The 18,932-nt window shown below is 33.0% G+C and overlaps 1 protein-coding gene across 3 annotated transcripts in view; it reads right to left on the minus strand.

The window, feature by feature from the left end:
- Nucleotides 1-18,932, minus strand: part of LOC148944499 (uncharacterized) — a 457,232-nt gene that overhangs the window by 31,002 nt on the left and 407,298 nt on the right. Inside the window, exon 1 of one of the 3 annotated variants that reach the window (XM_089100630.1) lies at nt 659-768. The exons of the other annotated variants lie outside the window; for them this stretch is intronic. The gene's annotated coding sequence lies outside the window, so the exon portion shown is untranslated. Of the gene's footprint in view, nt 1-658; nt 769-18,932 lie in introns of those variants that run through there. 3 annotated transcript variants of the gene reach the window in all.

Genomic DNA, 18,932 nt, shown 5'->3' on the forward strand with positions numbered 1-18,932 from the left:
TCGATAAAAAATCAAACAAACTTGTATCCATAACTGTCCTTCTTGAACAAAAAATACAAGATTTCTCGTTTTTGTCGAAGGGGCTTGAAACCCATGCAAAAAAGTTCTTTAATATATTGAATTTAATGGTCAATTTTCATCCCGATCACTTCCCATTCTACTTTCTCCCTTTATAGAAAAGCAGGCAAATTTTCTCGGGCTTATAACTTTTGCTTTAAACGATACACATTTTATGTATTTACAATATAAAAAGTCCATTCGTTTATGTATATAGTTTTTTTTTATATATAAACTCCTTATTTGTTTGGTTACTATTAGCAAGCATCTCTCCCTATTTACAGTTCGTCTCCCTGAACTGTTTGATATTTCTTTCTTATTCTTTCAGGCCTTATCATTAAATTAATTTATCCAACATCCATCTAATAAAGTCCTCGAGTGGAACTGAAGGTATTGATAGACAAACAATGTCGTAACCAGTGTTGCCAACGCTTTGAAATAAACCGTACCAGTTTTTCCGATTAAAATTGTACCACAAAAAGTAATTTGTACCATCGGAACAATAGGTTAAAAATTTGTCATAACAATAAAACAATTTTCAATAATTTAAAACTTGGAACAGATATTTGAGTCAAAAGAAGCAAGTAAAACCTAAATGTACCGGGAAACCGGATTGTACCAAAACATTTCCAAATGTACTGCACTGTGCCTTGACCTCTAGATTGTACCAAAAACGGTACAATTGTACTGCGTTGGCAACGCTGATCGTAACTGAAAAAAAGGAATATATGATGAATGCAGAATATTGACTTTAATTCATGCTCTATAGTCGATTGAATGCTAGTAGTAATTATTCTGCAAATTTGGCAAAGCGATATTAATCACTCAGTGATTTACTATCTGTTGCCAGGAAAATAAAATGTAATTGGCATAAGCCTTTAACTCATGGAACATATGTATAGCCTAACCTTAATTTCTAAGAACACGGAAAATAAGTGAACTAAGATCAACCTTGTTTAAAATGTTTCGTTCTACACGTAACTCCGAGTCAGGCTACTAGGGTCAAGTTGCTCATCCTTCCAAAGGCAAAAGTAGGCCCTTAGTAAATTGTGTAATGGCTGAACCTATTACTCACGATTTGTATAAACAAATATCTATGAAAATGGATGAAAAACAAGGGAAATGCATGAGAATATAGATAATCTTACATAATTTTTTTTAAGATTTTCTGGTGCCCACGAAGCTAAGAAACGATTATTTTCGGAATTTTCGTTAAAGTAAGTTTAATGAATTCTTCTTTTAATTATAATTATGCAATTTTATAATTTCGTAACTTGGGAATTTCTCAGAAAACACATCAACAATGAAGGAGTGAAATGGCACATTTCACATGTGCACATTTATATATATATATATATATATATATATATATATATATATATATATATATATATATATATATATATATATATATATATATATATATATATATATATATATATATATATATATATATGTATATACATATATATATATACTATATATATATATATATATATATATATATATATATATATATATATATATATATGTATATATATATATATATATATATATATATATATATATATATATATATATATATATATATATATATATATATATATATATATATATATATATATATATATATATATATATATATATATATATATATGTGTATATATGTGTGTGTGTGTGTGTGTGTGTGTGTGTGTGTGTGTAATAATCTAAAAATGTGACATACTTAAATGTAAAAGAAAAATAATAAATGAAATGTTCATTTTTAGATCTAAAGGTCTAAACACAAAGCAAACCCAAAGTCACCCTCCCCTCCCTCTATTAATGCCTATAAACTCATATGGACCCATTCACATTTCTAATTATCCGTCCTTGAGGCTCTAGGACGCTTAAATATTCTAGTAATTAGGACCTGGAAACCGGCTAATTGAATTATGAAGGAATCCGAAGCAACTTAATCACCCAATGCGAGAATTCCTTCACCAGAGGCAAATTCGAAGTCGGGGTCCTAGTTCTTATGGAAGAACAGCAAGGGAGGGGTTGCAAGGGATATCTTGCAGTCAATAAAGAGTGATTATCCTAGATTTGAGAAAAACTTTTTTTGATATTTTCATTGAAAAATACCCTTTTTTGACATTTTTATTGGAACACATCGAAGCTAAAAACAAACAAATTACCCCGTAGATTAAAAAAAATTTCCACCCCCCAACATTTTCGTGAATAAGCGCCACTGCCTCAGTTGCATTAAAGGGGATACGCACTTCACTGGGCTACGTCCATTGCAAAGCCAGTTCCGCTAATTTATTTTTATACACGTGTGCTTGAGAGGAAAATAATAAATTAGAAGAGGTCCTATTTAACTGTCACAATATATCCTTGATTTACACTGAAAAGTATGGAGAGCTATCTGTCTTCTAGTTTTCATTTATTTTTACCATACGATTTCCAGTCTAAGTGACAAAAATGTAGCGCTTAAAATGTTGCTATTGCCCCAGAACCGAATGGTTTTTGCATTATGTCGCGTGCATGAGCGGCTAAGATATAAATGGTGTTCCTGCAAATGTCAAAATATGACATCTGTAATGATGAGCTGCCTAATATCAATTCCATTCAACTTTTGAGACCCCAATACTACAAATAATGACTGTTTTCTCTATGTCTATTTTTAGGATGTCTATCTTCATGGTTTTCCCTCTCATGAACTTAAATCTGAATTTGTTTCGTTTTCATTCGTATGCACTATCCAAATGCTTATGCACAATCTAAGGAATGAATCTCAGGCTTTAAAAATATGTTATCCCCTCCCCATTAGGTTCATTAATTTAAACGAACTTTTTCCCCTAAGAAGTTTTCAAAAGAAAAGTAAAGAGCCAAATTAAACCAAAGACGAGCAGAAATAAAGTAAAATCAGAATTCAAGCTTAAAACGTAGAGAAATTAATGAATAAATGAGACACAAAATTAACAGAAATTACAATGAAAATAATCGAGTCAAACTTAAGACGAACAGAAATTACTACAACCAGGAGAAGAGCTAACACCACTTGAACGCTTTATACACCAGACCGTCATTTGCATTTTACTCATAAAAGTTTTTGTTTCGAGATGTGTGTTTTTATTTGTCATCATATCAACAAAAACGGAAGAAAACATCATAATAACCAAGATTACTAAAAAGAGCTAATGAATGTAGACTGAAAGTTTAATATATAATTCTATTCCTTCCTGGATGTCTCAATAATTTTGGGTTTGTTGACGTTATAAAAGAGGCATTTAAATTACATTAGAATGTCAACATCGAAATATTTTGTATCACTGTCCCGAAGTCCTTCAATTGACTTGGAAGTGGGAGTCCCTCAAGGGACCTCAAGGGGGAATCGAAGTCCCTCAAGGGATTTGATTAAACCTGACTCAGACAGGAAGACAAAGAATGAAGGGAGGGGGAGGGGGGAGGGGATATCTTCTGACACAAAAAGTTTGTATGTTGATTGCTTGGACCTTTTTACAAGTTTAAACTTTTTGGGTCAGGGTGCTTGCCCTCTTGTTCGTCTAACTCTAGACCGGTATCATCAGCTCTGATTAGGACGTTTAATATCACTCTAAATGTATCGTATTCTTTTATTCACTTTTAACATTGCTGTGTTTTATTCTGGTTTTTAAAAGAAGTTTCTTGAATAGCATAGCCACATAGAGATAGAAAAAGAACAAAGGGGAGATTTCGCCAAATTTCGCGACTAAGTTTCGCCATCAACACGAAATCACGCCATTTAGAATGAGAGCGATGAATATATGGAGCTATACAAGTGTTATAAGAAAATAGAATAAGAATAGTGTTTTGGAATAGCTGAAGCACCATTCACTAGCAGTATTCTATGAATTTTAAGAAAAGAAAATGCTCCAGAAAGTATCCCCTTTTCTAAGAAATAACCGATGTTATCCGATTGAAAATTGAAAAGATTAGGGATAGTTTCGAGCTTCTTCCAAAACAGCTAGAGTTCTGACCAACGGATCTTCTGTCCTCATGGTCGAGATTATCACAACAAAGAACTTCGAAATGAATAAAAAAAAAAAAAAAATCTGTTATTAAACAAAAAATCTAGCTACATTGACATTACCATATGTTTAGAATATTATGCGTTTGCATTACTATATGATTGTTTATTATCACTTTTGAGCCATTGTTTTCGAGAAAACGTACAAAATACCTACGAGATGAGAGGCAATCGTGAAAAAGAAGAGGGTGGACAGAAAAGGGTATTGACTAAACTTAACATATTATCACAAGGAATACCACCTCGACATTTTTTCTATAAAAATGATAGTTTAGGAGGAACCTAATTTTAGTTTACTTTAGGCACGATCTTATGAAGAAACTATAAATTAAAAAAAAAAAGACGAACAAATTCATAGAGAATACATTTATGTACTGGAGAAAAAAATATCCCAAAGACACGAATAGAGGGACCTTGACAGGGGCGTCGTTTAGGGGGATGGGGGCAGGTACCCCCTCAATAATTTGGAGAAAAAAATATTATATAGCCCATTCCCATTGACTATCCGGATATGGAACCCTCCAGACCCCCCCCCCCCAATAAAAAATGTTGGAGTTACGCCCCTGGACCTTGATAGCCAGCTTTGGAACACTTAAACTTGGTGGCAACCGAAAACCTTATTTACGCTACAAGTTAGAAGGTCATAGACAGTTTCCATCATTAAGTGGTTTAAACATTTATAGAATAAAAATCAATAAACTAAACTGCTTATTTCTGTCAAAGATTGTTTGAATTCTATTTCAGGCTTACACACCTCTTAGTTCCCTTTTCAAATGTTTGAAAACTTTGCAAAGTTTCTATTTTAAAGTAGAAAAACAAACAGATCAATGAGTGAAAACTTGAGAACGAACTTTTTATCTTGTCCTGCTGAATCTTCTCTCAAATGAAATCCCACAATCTGTCAATCATTTTTGAGAAATTTACCATCTATATATTAATTATCTCCCTCTCACTGTCTATCGTAGCGGAGTAAGTATTGACGATGTTGGATTAAAATGTAACAAAGAAAAAACAAACGAAAGTCGAACGATCGAACAACTTGAGGGAGGCAACCAAAAGCCGGCGAAGACAGTTCTTTTGCTAGTATATATCTGTATATAAAATCAAGCGTGTGTGCACACCTTTGATGTAAACTTAAAACTAAGCTAATCGAGCTAGAAACACACATAGCGAGTTTGATAACAATCTTTCGACGGCCGAGGATGTGAGCTGCCGACAGTAGCAAGCGAAACCAGCTTCCGCAACATCAGGCTACATTTGCAACAGCCGAAGGCCCGAGATAGTGGTATGCAGTAACAAAACTCGGCAAAGCTTATGAGAGTCTAAGAATAAACCGACATATTCAAAAGTGGTCGCCGAGTATGACGCATGAAGAAGGAGCTGGACCATCTTCGGTGACAACATAGACAACAATGAGCGTGCAGTTGAAATAGTTTTGTTAGAGAGACGAATAACTGTCGATGTTTGCTCGAATCCAGTTTGCTCTTAGTCATGGTTCTGCTGTGGAATCTTCTACAATAGACTTGGATTTCATGAAGCTTGCGCAAGATGGGTCACAATAAAAATCACAGCGTTGCATATACGAATAAGCTTGGACATGAATCAGAAACACATCGGAAGAACTGGATTTACTATTACAAGCCAGAGAGTAAAAGGCACAAACTAGAAGAGAAACATCCACTATCTTCCAGAAAGAAAAATTCAAAACCCAGCCATCCATAGAGAAACTAATATTTGTCATTTTCGGAACAAAAAAGACCGAACACTGGAACGTTATCACGGGAAAGGAACAACAGTAAACAGTGCACGCCATAGTGAGATGTTTGCTGAAAAGCTAAATTCTATGATTCGGAGCATGAGGTGAAGAGTACTGTCGAAAGCTGTTGTGTTGTTCGATAACAATGCCCTTCCATAAATTGCTGCTTAGGTTTCTAAGAAGTTCCGGAAGCTCAAAAATATTGTAATGGCCTATCCTACTTAGTCTTGATCTTGCCCCTTTTGATTTCCACAAAGAGGCATTAAAAGGCCGTGCATTCAATTCAGACCAAGAAAGGAAAAACCCGGTCCATGCGTGCTTACTGCTTAGCCAAAACATTCTTTTCTGGGGGTATCAGAATGAAGAAATTCATTTTAAGGGGTATCCTTAGACACCACCTTAGATAACAATCAAATACCTTATTGCAAAACTAAAAGCTTGCTCTCCAAACATTTTCAATCTGGGTGAAAAAAAAACGAGCCCAAAGCTGAGTCTCTTTTTTTTTGCAGGTGATCCACTAAAAATTCTCGGAGTAACGAGGTGCTTCAGCCCAAGGCTGGCGCCTCAACGGCAGCGTGCCACTATTTTTTTTCGTTATCCTTACTTTTAGATTGAATATGGTATATGTAATTTTGAGCACTTTCTAGCTGTTCTACTCTAGATATAATACAAAAATAGTAGAATAACCCAAATAATATTGCACAACAAAAAGTGAGGTCAAACAGGACTCAACTATACACTGACCTACTCTGGTCAATGGTCGACAATGGTCGATTCATAGGCTATATAATGTTTTATTTTGGAATCTCCTGTATTCATTCTTAGAAACCGTTCTATTCGTAAGTTCTGTTGGCTTATTTTATTCAAGTAACAGGTATTTTAAAAAATCGATAGATTCTGATTAGTGAAAGACATTTTCAAATAAAGCGACATTTTAGCTGCTCAGAGCTGAAACATCAATGAATGTGACGAATGAAATAAGGAAAAAATTGAATTTTTCTTGCCAACGCGAATTAAGAAGATAACAAGCTGAGAAAGATAGGCTGAGGAGCTCAGAAACCTATGTTTTTGTTCTTTTTTTTCGTTCAATGACATACATTTTAGGTCACAGTGAATTCTAGTTATCTGTTATCTAGTTATCTAGTTATCTGTAGTATCTAGTTATCTAGTTATGTATTTGGTTTTCAATGGACTGCTCAAAACAGATTTCCTATTGCCAGTCGTATTTTCAAGCTTTTGTTAAAAACTGTTTCTACCACTTCAGAATTAATGATTTGTCTCATCTGAAAAAAGTCTATAATACTTTCATCTCCCCATCCCCCCAGCAAGCATTCAACTTTGTTTTTCCTAAGGTATAAATTATCCTCAGATATCCCTATCTCCAGGCCAACATTGGGGCGTTCAAAGCATTCAAATATATGGGTAAAACTTCTTTCGAAATAAATTTAGAAAATCCACACTTCCTCTAGACACTCAATGGTCTACCAAAAACTCAAGAAAATTTTAAAAAATAGTTTATCTTTCAGGAATAGATTACATTCTAGCAATGACTCTTTCATTATCTGCAATATAATCCTCCACGTCTGTACTACTATTGCCCTGTCTTGATCCTCCTCTTTAGCCTCAGAGCTCCATTATTAAATCAGACGAAAATAATTAATTATGGTGCCACGCTCACTTTCTTTTTTACTCTGTTATTCCGACTTTGCCTTCATTTCCATATATCGATTTTCAATTCTACTGTGTCTCCTTTGTCTTAAGTCAGCGTGAAATGCGTTTAACTCCTTGTTTTTCCAACAAAAACTAGCTTCTTCTGACATATGTTGCCCGTGTAGCTGAGGGATAAACGAAGGCATAAAATCCGAATAAAGAATATTTATTGCTACTCTTAAATAATATTATGGGACGGAAATAGTACCATGAAGAAGGGGGTGGACTCGAAGAAAGTATATGGTACTAACCATTTGGACGTAAATGAGTCAATTCCTATCTGTTTTTATGCTATACAGGGACAGTGTATGACGTAAATCTTTTGACGATATTTATGAAAAAAAATCTCCTAAATGGCATAATTATTTATAATAGTGACAAAATGTATCCTTAACATAAAACAAGAAGAGAAACAAGATCTTATTAGAAAAATGTAGGTGCTGGAAACTCAACGAATTTCTATAGAAGACGAAGGGATCAAGGCAGACAATTGCACAGAAACTTATTTCTATGTCTCCAAAATTAAGGAAAGAAGAGAGGGGGCTTGGAGGCAACTCCTGAAAAAATGCAATAAAAGACAAATTAAATGTAAAAAAAACAAAACAAAAAGCTATAGAGTAAAATTGCAAATATTTCATAATTTCAGCAGACGACATCACCACTCTAAATTTAAAGTATCTGCTCTTTAACCCCTGGGCTTAAAAGCCCATTTTCTTTACACTATGGTTGCTTCTTATTTCAGTGCTTCAGGAATAAATGCACTAAAGTCAGAGGCATAACAAGCCAAAATACTTGGGAGGGAGGGGAAGTGCAGATGATGTTGCTATTAAAATATCTTCACTTTTTTTTACCGGCTGAATAAAAAAAAACTACATATATTTTTTAATATAAATTTTAAACTATATATATATATATATATATATATATATATATATATATATATATATATATATATATATATATATATATATATATATATATATATATATATATATATATATATATATATGTATATATACATATACATATATATATACATATATATACATATATACATATATATACATATATATATATATATATATATATATATATATATATATATATCAATGATTCTTTTCCGTAGAAAGTGAGGAGTTGGGGCAGGTGGAAGCCCCCCGTACATATGGCTTCAATTTCTACTTGTTTAAAGTTTAAGCGTCTCGTTCTACTTTCAGTTGAAAGAGGTTTTTTTTTCTATTAAGTCTAATGTCGAACTCATTATTTCAAATATGAGGGTGGCTCATATTTAAGCAAAAGCATAACCTTTTTCGCCTACATAATAAAAGAGGATTGCACAATCGCTTGGAAGGAGTCTCATCCTTATATTTCATGACCCATGGTTCAATACGATCATCCCTGGTAAAACAAAATAGAATAAATGCACATCTATAGGTTAACTATCTATTCGCTTACTCACTTTTAAATTACGGTAGAGTTTATATTTTACATTTAGATATACCTTTTACTTAAAGTCAAATAAGTATTTTTGTAACTTCTTTATTTTATTTTGTTACTTTTTGTTTGTCATGGACTTTTACGTCTGTTTGCCAAGATACGTCTAGTTCAATTTCTTATGAGATAGAACTTCAAACGTTATTCCATCTGAAAAGATTCTTTTTTTCTAACCAGTAAAGTTGATTTACAGTTCTTAGATTTGAAACTTACGGAAAGGTATCTGACCCCTGTCGGTGAAATGAAATCTCCGCTGAATGAATTCATAGAAAGAAAGTAAAAAAGCACCTTTGCCCGAAGAAGTGAAGTTGACTTAGGGTTAAGTGGCAATATACTTAATCATAATATCCTTGGGAAAAGAAAATAAAAATTACGCACAGAGGATAGCATAGAAAAGAATAATATTAAAACAACAAAATCGCCAGGATTGCTTCTAAATAAATTTACTGAATTGAATTTACTGAATTTACTGAAATAAAATTAGGCTGAAAAGAAAGCTGTTTGGTAACAAGGTGATTTATTCCCATTGACGTGAGATGGCGTATAAAAACTCAAAGTAATAAATAGAAACAATTACGTTTGAAAATAAATACATTATAAGAAAATCTTCAATTTTTATTAATTGTCAAAATTCAGTTTTGAAATTCGATATATATTTTACATTCCACAATATTTTAAAAATATTGCTAAAAATGAAATGTGCATCAATCAGATTCAAGATAAATAAACAAAAGCGTCAAAATTAGTTTTTTTTTTCTGATCAACCTTTCAGTAATTTTTGAGAAATTTTTCGTGCCAAACCGAAATGAATCCGAAATTATGTCAAATTAGAACTCGCTTCTATAATATGTTTAAAAGAGCATCGTAAGGTCCTTAGAAGTTCATAGAACTCCTCGTGATAATGTAATTCGGATATTCTAACTCATTTTAATTCTACAAAATATGTCTACAAAATATAATATTGGAGCTCAAAACATTAAAAGTATAAAATTGGACCGGAAGACTAATCAGAATGCAATTATAATTCATTTCTTCGATATATTCTTACGAAAAGAATCACTTCATACTTTGCCTTCTTTTTTTTAAAGCAAACCTCTACTATTTTGGCTCTAAATAATTTAATAATTTTTTATTAAATAAAGAGATAAAGAGATATAAAGAGAAAAAAAAATAATCCAAGATTTGCAAAATGTAAAATATTAGATTTGTTAACCGGTCACAGCACATTTTTAACACAAATTTTTCAAACCTTCAAAAATTGTCCTACATCATTTGGTCAGCGTTTTCTTGAGCTACAAAAAGAAAAGAAAAAAAAAAGAAAAAACTGAACTGTTCAATATCAGGTGATAAATTAGTTACTTTTCTGATTTTTCTTCTAAAACTTCTTTTCAAGTTTATAATTTAAAGATTTTAGGAGAAATTGCAAAGTTTTCCTCACCGAAAAAACCTTAAAAGCAGTGTAGAAAGTAGATCCCTGTAATAGAAAGGTATTTTTCTGCTTTCCTGAATAATTGCATAGGTACAGCCCAACACATTTAAAAAATATATAGAAATACTGACAAATGACCTCTTTTGAATTTGAAACTTAGGTATTTCAGGAGGAATCGCAAAGATTTTTCACACGAAAAAATCTTACAAGCAGCGTGAAAAGCAGATTTCTCTGAAAAAAAAAAGAGCTAGCCCTGCCTATTTTTTGTTTAAAACACCTTGAACTTCACGTGAAACTTGATGAAAATAACTCTAACACTTCAGTTGAACAATTTCAATAAACCAAATTTTAGGCATTGGAGAGAAAATAAAGAACCTTCAAACGACTTTGATTTGGATTTGAGAACCCCTATTTATGGATATCGATCTCTATAAATCAGAATTTAAACGCTTGGAACTTTAATATTTGATATTCATTAATCTTTATGCTTTCCTGTGAGGTGTTTAAAGCAGTACAGTTCTGCAAATTATTTCAGTGCCAGATTTATTTTATAGAATACTCTTTAAAAGTGATGTTATAAGAGCTTTTAGTTAAACACAGCTCCAGCTACTGTGGTCAGCAAAAGATAAAAGTCCGGTCTTCGGATTCTTCAAAAACTGCTTTGAAATTCTTGTAAACGTTTAGCACCTTGAAGTTATACAGTTACAGCGTGATTAATTCCACCCTTGAAATTTCAAAGATTTTGACAAAATCTAGTTTTTGTATCGCTTAAGATTCGAATTAGTGATGTTAAAAAATTTTCAGAAAAGAACTTGCCTTAATAAATACTAGCTAATACTATTTTCGATTAAAAATCATCACACTATAGGTGTTTGGCAGTGCAGCATATATGTACATAATAAAACTTTAAATATTCGTGGCTCCCACCTTCACTCTAATTTCCAGAAAGAATGTACCAAGTGAAGTGCGTGCCCCAAATAATGATAATATTGGAATTGATGTCTTTCGATTTTGGAGAATAAAATTTGTGTCGTTCGAAATGCCCTAACACATCTTAAATTATCTCTGCCAAAATAGACGACAAGACACTTAAAGATTAGAGCTACGGATTCACAAATTCAGAAGAAATCCTTTCTAAGCATCTTATATTGGTTCAACTAAACTCTAGGGTCTGGAATAGCCTTAATAACAGTTTATGAATTGTATTGCGTGAGAAACGCTTTAGTTTTGTCATTACTTTTTTTTATATATATTCAAATCGTTATATATATTTCAAATCGTTGATTTGAATCTGTAGCGAGAACGTGGTAAGGGCCTAAACTCTGTAGCAGTTCTCTTGGGAAGGTGTATATCCGGCTGAATGGATGAATACGATATTACATTTTAGAGAACTGAATACAATCCGTGCTTGGTGCCAGAAAGGATAGTTTTTGTTTGTCCTTGAGCCAAAGCCGGTAGTGTTTGAGCTCAAGCCGAGTTTTATGGACTATATCTAAGAGTCTGAAGGTGTTCCACCACGCTTTCGTTTCTTTGAGCCGTGTTTCTGCTTTCAAGCAAAAACTTCCATGCATGCAAGAAAGCAAGCAAGGGGCAGTTTCAAACTGAAGTTAGGTCATAATCTAAAAGTGTTTAAGATGTGCGACGATTCCCTGGCTCCATTTCTAAAATATTTTCCTAAATAATAAATAAGAATTTAGTGATCCAACAATTAGCATTTTCCCACGGGACCATGAATGCTGCCATCTACTTTACAGGCCACATCTGTCTGTGATTGTGTTTGATTAATAATTAAATTTTCTATGATTAAACTATGGTAAAAGAACCGTTCTACGTGTGCCTAAAATCCTTAATAGTTCTCTTATTGCTGAACGAATTTGGGGTTTCCCTTTGTCCCTTCCTTTGTTACATATTTGTGCTAATTGGCCTGCCTTTTGGTTGTTCCCGGTTCAATTGAGAGCAGGAAAAATTCATTTCATACAATTGGTCACGCAACAATTATAAACTATAATGGAATGCAATGATATGGTTTGGCAATTACTGGTAAAGTGTTTATGTGACAATCAGCCGTTAATAGACATAGAATGATTTTTTTTAACAACAAATACATATGAAACAATTAATAAACCTTATATTTTGAGGCAATGTAATGTAAACTTGGCTTGTACATGCTGTCTTTTAGAAATACAATGCCTTAGGTTTTAAGTTTTTGGACGATTGAGTAAGGTATGCTTTTGTACATGGTAAATTTTTATACATGGTCCAAAGTTCATGGTTTTTATGCATGGTTCATTTTAAAACTGCCAATTTAGATTGATTGTCGAAACATAAAGAATACAGTTGCTCTTGAGAATACAGCGTCTATTGAGACCGTCTTTAAAGAGCCGAAGTTTTGGGAAACCTCGTCAATTGATGGCGAAGAAACAAAATTAAATCGTTGCTCCCGCAACAATTGTTGGCAAAGTCGACCAAAATTTGCTGCAACAATTTATTTTTTCTTAAAAATGATAATGTAGTTGGATTTAATTAAACCTGTGGTCTTCAGAGTAAGCCAGCATATTTGATCGTCCATCTTGGTAAGAGCAAACCTCAGACAATATTGGCCGAATGAAAAAAAAACAAAAACAGAAAAAAAAACGGTTTTTATAGGAGGTGTCAGTTAAAAATATTTTCCACATAAGACTATTTTGGAAATACAAATTTTCATTCAGATCCAGCTGAAGACTATTTTTTATTATGAGAAGAAAGTTCTGAGGGCCTAGAGAACCCACAACTTACTTTTTGCATGGGTAGCACTGATGTATCATCATTTTTTTACTGTTAATAATGGAAGACAATGGAGTATTTTCCATTTAGATCTTACGACAAAAAGATATGGCTCCCTCGACAGAAACATGTAATTTGGCAGAAGATTTTTCTTTAAAAAAAAATGATAAAACGAAGTACTGAACACCGTTAAGGAAGTTTGATAGAAAGTTTAACGTAAATTTCCATTTTTTTTATGTGTATTACACTAGATTCAACCAACATATTTGGAAATGCTAAACATGGAACTTAGCAATCATTTAGAGCCAATCCTCACAATCAAACTTTAAGACTTTCAATAAAATCAAACAGGATTGATTCTTCGTCCCAAAATCAATTTTGCATTCTTTTTTCCAATTACAACGGTTTGAAGTTTTTTTCATCCAACACTTGTAACTCCAGCTTCGGAGAAAGATGAAACTTTCTTATGTTAAGAAAAGCAGCATTTTTAAAAAGCGTTGGGAGATTTCTGGAAAAGATCACTATAGATATTTTAAAAATTAAAAAGAAGAAAACCCAACGTTTATTGAATGTGTGACTGATTTGGTAACACACCCACTTTCCAAATATAATAATTGCTATCATTGCTATTTCCATTAGGCCCCCTTATAGGGTTCCAACTATATAATGACCCATGATCATTGTGCAGTAGAATCAAGGAAAAAACTTAACGCTGCTAGTCTATTGTTATTTAACAATCATCTATTATAAATGATTTGATTTTTGCGATTAAATGTAGTAAATTTGTTGCTCTCTTCTTCTATTTGAACTTATGAGCTTGTCAGTCAAGACTATTGAGCCCTCTTCCTTTTTCTCTGCCCTAACTTTGAATGTAAGTCTCTTACACCTTACTGCTATTTATATGTTCTGCAGTAGCTCCTTGGATTCGAGGTACTGAAGTATCCTTGTCTAAATTTCGAGCTAAAAATTTTTTTTTAGGGCGGGCTCAACCAGGGTTTTAACTGAGAGTGATAGTTTGCGGTGTCTGAGGCACTTGGACAGATCATTTTGAAAAGTGCACTGTGTGGGTTTTAGCATACTACATTCAAATGGTTCTAGGCATTTACCCCCCCCCCCAAAAAAAATACCCCCCGGGGAAAATACCCCCCCCCCTGAAAAATACACCCCCGCAGAAAATACCGCCGCAGAACATACCCCCCGAAAAATACCCCCCCCTCCCGTGGAAAATAAGTTTTTCCACATTTGAGAATTTTATTTGAGTTTTATTTTTTTAATTTCCGTAGGGGGAAGGAATTTTGGTACTTGTCTATTATGCGCCACTCACTCAAGTTTACGCTGTGTAAAACTCAAGAACACACCGATTTTTTTCGTTAGTTTCTTTGTTACTTTAGAAATAAAATTGGACTATAGACTTGTACATTAGAAGGGAAGTGAGTAAAGTATATTGAGTCTAGATGCACAATCTGTCCGGTACAGTTTTCATGCTCATTAGATAGATAGATAAATAAGGGCATTTTGAATCTTAATATGCAAAAATGGAAACAGTAAAACAACATACATGAAAATAGTGAATGGAACAAAACTGGTTTCTTTGTTCGATTTTTTTTTCAGCTTAGCGCGAGACAAGACAAAGCCAAGTGACAGAATATATGGGAAATATATAATTTGGGCTATATATTTGCACATAGGGGGGGGGGAGTAAAGTATTTTAAAAGTTTGAAGTCAGAAAACAATTCTTTCTAGGTATATGGCCACTAAAAAATTACAGAAGAATCACGAGGTATCTGGAAATTTTGCTAACTAAAAAAAAAAAAAAAAAAAATCCCTGTATAAAGTAAATATGATGTTTCATTTAAGTGTTTTTTCCAAGTGTGAATTGTTTTTGTTTTTTTTAAATGACCGTTTTTCCAAGCATTATGTACTATTACTAGGTTAATGCAGTGTTTCATTTAAGTGTTTTATGATGATCGCTGATCAAAGTTTATGTTATTTGTGCCTTTCATTTATGTTATTTTAGTTTGTTCATGGCCGTATATTTAGCTTTAAAATACACTAATTTATCTATTATTTATCTTATTTATTATTGTTTATATATTATTTTGTTATTTATAAATTTTTCAATTCAGTTGAACGAAAGCAACTTTTGATTTGGCTTTTTTTTCGAGATTCAATCCTAACCGCAGACTATTGGCAATAGTGAAAAATGACCATCCAAAAGAGTTAAATTAATGAGTTCATCATGATTGATCATAGTAAATCAATACATTTGGAAGTTGATGACGGTAAAACATAGACTTAGCATCGAATTTTGAATCGAACTGAATGTTATATTCTTATTTCCGCTACCAAAAAACAAAAGTTAGTATGCGTCATTTTAAGGTTTCCAAATGTTGGGAAGGAATAACCTTACCCTTATTGTACTGGGAAAGAATACTGAATAAGGAATTGAAGAGCATGTTAAACTTCTACTAGTGAATTAATCAAGTCTTTGAAAAATTTACTCATTAGAACATAGCAACAAAAGAAATTCATTCGGTGATTTTCTTACAATAGGTTTTGTAAAAATTAATAGAAGCGTGGCACTACAAATAAAAATTTAAATAATAAAGCATTAATCTTATTGAAAAGAAAACTAAATTAGCTTTTAAGCAGATGAGATTTTGTAGACAATATAGATGGCATTATAATTGAAACTAATTCAGCTGTGATGAAGCAATTTAGTTGAAGTCAATTCAGTTGTGTAATGAGCAGTGAGAAGATCTTTCAGGAATTAAAGTGGCGGTCAAGTCGAGTTTCTTGATTCAGCCCTAAGAAGAACACATCTATTTTGTTTAAATTATTTCAAGAGACTGTAAATAACCCAGTCAGGGCTCGCAGGATTCTATGGCTGGCAGTTTTAAAGCATGTGCAAAGCATAGGTGACATTCCGAATCCCACTGTCATAATTCAACTAGACAGAGTAAGCGATATAGCTTTTAGAGATAAAATGGTTTTCTCGATCGCCACTATCCTTTATTCAGTAAAATAATTTTACTGATTAAAATTATTCAGTAAAATAATAAGTAATTCAGTAAAATAAAGCAAATATGATGAACCTGAAATAAATATACTTAATACATCAAAGTAACGGATTAATTTTGTATGCATAACAAGGCTTTAAAATAAATACAACAAGAAACGGTAAATTGAGTAAACTCAATTCACGAATGTAAATTTTTTTAATCATATTTTTGCTTTCTAGCAATAACGGTCCTAAATATTGAAAAGAGTCTTAGTAACGTCCAAAGGACACAAACAATTAATTGCTCCCATATAATTATTACCAAATAATATATAAAAAGCATTAAAACACAGGAGAAGGTAAACATGCATTAGACATCTAACAAGGAAGATCGAATCAAAACCGCGTAGACCGAAACTGCGTATAAAATATGTCGCAATTTAATGAAACAGATTGATTCTATCATGGCTGCACCGGTAGCTGCAGCTTAGTAAAGAGCGAACCACAGCCCATAGTAACCAAAAGTTGAAAACCGCGTTTAGAACAAAAGCTACCTAGTGAAAAAATTGGCCATTTGAGACTGATTCAGGAATGGTGACTAGTACTTCGGTTTGTCATAAAAGTAAAAGTTTATAGCGAAAAGAAATTTATGGTGATTAAGAAAAAGCCTGAAACCCCTCGAAAATGGCGACAGAACAGAATGAAAAGTGTACCATTGGAATCATACCTATTTTGTATAGCATGGTCGAAAACATGGTGACTATCTCTTTGAGGATGATTTAATCCGCCACAGTCCCACGGGGAAGGGCTGCAAGTTATGAACTTTGCCCAATGTTTACATATAGTATTGGTTATTGGGAAGTATACAGACGTTTTCAGGGGGGATTTTTTCTGGTAGTGGGGGGGGAGGGGGTTGTGGTTGGGTCGGGGTTTAGGTGGGAGTATTTTTCCATGGAGGAAGTTTCCAAGGGGGATAGGACATTGCTATGAAGGGGGCACCAAATTTCCCAGCATTATTTAAACAAACGATCAGAAAAAAACAGGTTTTTACACTGAAAGTAAGGAGCATTATCAAAGCTAAAACAAACAGAAATCATTACGTATATGATTGGGTTCACCCTCTAGTGAATACCTCGCTCTTTACGCTAAAGTTTTTTTTTTATCATTTCATAAGAACTGTTTATTCTAATTAACGGCCTTTGTGATTAAGAGGTCATTCTTACAGAATTGGAACGAAATTCGAACTTTAGCGTAAAGAGCGAGGTATTGACTAGGGGGTGGAGCCCCTCATGTACGTAACAAAAATATAAAAATATAGAAGTTCGTTACGTAAGTTAATTAGTAAGTTACGTATATTTATTACTAATAAAAAAGTTCGTAGATAAAATTAAACAACTTTCGAGAAAGCAATTTAACCAAAAAAGTAAAATTAATATAAAAATGTCGTTTTAATTATTCATGTAAGGTGAGACAAAATAAAAAACTGCATTATTTCAAAAACGTTCTGATATTAAATAAAAAAGCAGTTTTTTAAAACTCATTTGAACGGGAATTAAAAGTTCTAGTGCCCTTTTTAATTGAAAAAAATGGAGGGCAACTAGACCCCCTCCCATGCTCATTTTTTCCCAAAGTCACCCGATCAAAATTTTGAGATACCTATTTTGTTTAACATGGTCGAAGACATGGTAACTATCTCTTTGAGGATGATTTATCCGCCACAGTCCCACGGGGAAGGGCTGCAAGTTATACACTTTGCCCAATGTTTACAAATAGTATTGTTTATTGGGAAGTATACAGACATTTTCAGGGGGGATTTTTTCTGGTAGTGGGGGGGGGAGTTGCGGTTGGGTCGGGGTTTAGGTGGGAGGATCTTTCCATGGAGAAAGTTTTCAAGGGGGATGGGACATTGCTATGAAGGGGGCACCAAATTTCCCAGCATTATTTAAACAAACGATCAGAAAAAAAAGCAGGTTTTTAAACCGAAAGTAAGGAGCATCATCAAAACTAAAACGAACAGAAATCATTACGTAGGCCCTATATGATTGGGTTCGCCCCCTAGTCAATACCTCGCTCTTTACGCTAAAGTTTTTTTTGTCATTTCATAAGAGCTGTTTATTCTAATTAACGGCCTTTGTGATTAAGGGGTCATTTTTAAAGAACTGGAACGAAATTCGAACTTTAGCGTAAAGAGCGAGGTATTGACCCCTGATGTACGTAATAAAAACATAAAAATATAGAAGTTCGTTACGTATGTTAATTAGTAAGTTACGTATATTTATTACTGATAAAAAATTCGTAGATAAAATTAAACAACTTTCGAGAAAGCAATTTAACCAAAAAAAGTAAAATTAATATAAAAATTTTGTTTTAATTATTCATGCACGGTGAGACAAAATCAAAAACTGCATTGATTCAAAAACGTTCAGAAATTAAATAAAAAAGCAGTTTTTTTAAAACTGAAAGTAAGGAGCGACACTAAAACTTAAAACGAACAGAAATTATTCCGTATTTGAAAGGGATTGTCCCGTCCTCAACGCCTCGCTCTTTACGATAAAGTTTTTATTGTTTAATAAATAAAGTTGTGACCCAGTGTGAAACTTTAGCGTAAAGAGCGAGGCGTTGAGGAGGGGACATTCCCTTTGAAATACGGAATAATTTCTGTTCGTTTTAA

The sequence above is a fragment of the Artemia sp. Qi Xiang Cuo genome, chromosome 14, assembly GCF_049724085.1.
Source record: "Artemia sp. Qi Xiang Cuo chromosome 14, ASM4972408v1, whole genome shotgun sequence".
NCBI classification, from domain to species: domain Eukaryota; kingdom Metazoa; phylum Arthropoda; class Branchiopoda; order Anostraca; family Artemiidae; genus Artemia; species Artemia sp. Qi Xiang Cuo.